This window comes from Nylanderia fulva, unplaced genomic scaffold (genome assembly GCF_048542155.1).
Source record: "Nylanderia fulva isolate GAGA-0341 unplaced genomic scaffold, ASM4854215v1 Scaffold878, whole genome shotgun sequence".
NCBI lineage: Eukaryota > Metazoa > Arthropoda > Insecta > Hymenoptera > Formicidae > Nylanderia > Nylanderia fulva.
The window spans coordinates 37,501-39,034 of record NW_028191002.1 but is presented as its reverse complement, the minus strand read 5'-3'; the positions used below and the strand labels follow the sequence as shown (position 1 = coordinate 39,034).

Genomic DNA, 1,534 nt, shown 5'->3' with positions numbered 1-1,534 from the left:
GGACAGGCTGATCGAAGAGCCACCACGATTATTCTCTCTCTCTCGTCCGAGAGAAGAGACCACGATGGTTGAACAAGAAGCGCGTTTCTTCGCGAACGCAAAAATTTCGAACGATTACCCTGAACGGTGGATCACTTGGCTCGTGGGTCGTTGAAAAACGCAGCTAATTGCGCGTCAACTTGTGAACTGCAGGACACATGAACATCGACATTTCGAACGCACATTGCGGTCCACGGATACAATTCCCGGACCACGCCTGGCTGAGGGTCGTTTTAGTACCCCTAAACTGCTTGCGCCCGAAAAGCGCGCACGGCCACGACGCGGGCGACCAGAGAATTGCGCGCGCGTCGCCTGTGCCCTGTGCAACGCTTACAATGGTCGTACGAGCGATCGTTGGACGTTCGCCCGAGGTGTCTGTACCGCGCCGACCGGCCGCGGTGCAAATCCTGGCGTCGTCTGAAATGACACACCGAAATAATAATAATAATAATGAGGAGGAGAAGCGCACAAGCGTGTAAAACGTTGGCGAACGCGCGCCCAGAGAATGCTGCGCGAATTAAGAGGGGGAGCGTGTTTGTGTATCCAAGTCGTGCGTGTACGCGAGAGCCGAGGAGAAATGGGATGAGAGTAAGAGCGCGCGCAAAGGGAGCAACAAACGGCCAAAAAAGGGTCAGGACGGTGAATGGCACCGCTTTCCCTAGAGCGGCGCGTGCGTCGTTGTCTCCTGAAAGTAGGTAGCGCTTGTCTCACCGTCTCTCCTCACCGTACATCACACAGACTGACCGGACTGCTCTCGCACTCTGTGCCGCGTCTCTCGGTGCGATAGCGCTCGCGCGTCTTATGCCGAGGCGCCCTTGCCCGCACACATAACGATATTACGGAGAAATATACGGCGCGTCGTCGTCCGGCGGAGAGAGCATTCGTAATCCTTTACCTCTTTACGGAGAAGGGTTTTGAATCGCAAGCCGACCGCGTGTCCGAGTCCACGAAATTTTCGTAAAGCGAAAGAAGGGGACCGGCGCGCCGCGTCGTGTACTCGTCGAATCGATTCCGCCCGAATTTCGTATATAAAAGAGAAGGGAGAGCCGAGAATCTCGAACCCCGCGATATATCGTCTCCATTACCACCAACGAGTGTGTGTGCAGTTAGCGCCCCGGCGATTTGCCTTCTCGCGTATTTCGTGTGCTGCTGCTGCTGCTCTCTCGTTCAACGCTCTCTCTCTCTCCCTCTTATTAATATATATTATAGAGGAGAGACGACGATGAGCGACGCGGAGGAGGCAAACGGCTACGAAAACTCACTATGCGACGACCTCAGAGCTGGCGAGATTACCCGCTGAATTTAAGCATATTATTAAGCGGAGGAAAAGAAACTAACCAGGATTTCCTTAGTAGCGGCGAGCGAACAGGAAAGAGCCCAGCACCGAATCCCGCAGTTCCGCCGCAGGGAAATGTGGTGTTTGGGAGGATCCGCTTATCCCGAGGTGCCGCGTCGCGTCCAAGTCCATCTTGAATGGAGCCACTTACCCGTAGAG

At 54.9% G+C, this 1,534-nt stretch overlaps 1 non-coding gene and 1 pseudogene across 1 annotated transcript; both read left to right on the top strand.

The window, feature by feature from the left end:
- Positions 1–115: 115 nt before the first annotated feature.
- On the top strand, positions 116–270 carry LOC114940037 (5.8S ribosomal RNA). Its single transcript, XR_003821382.2, has one exon. It is a non-coding gene; the product is annotated as a 5.8S ribosomal RNA (ribosomal RNA).
- A 1,038-nt stretch (positions 271–1,308) lies between these two features.
- The window catches only part of LOC114940038 (large subunit ribosomal RNA), a 3,697-nt pseudogene continuing 3,471 nt past the window's right edge, over positions 1,309–1,534 (top strand).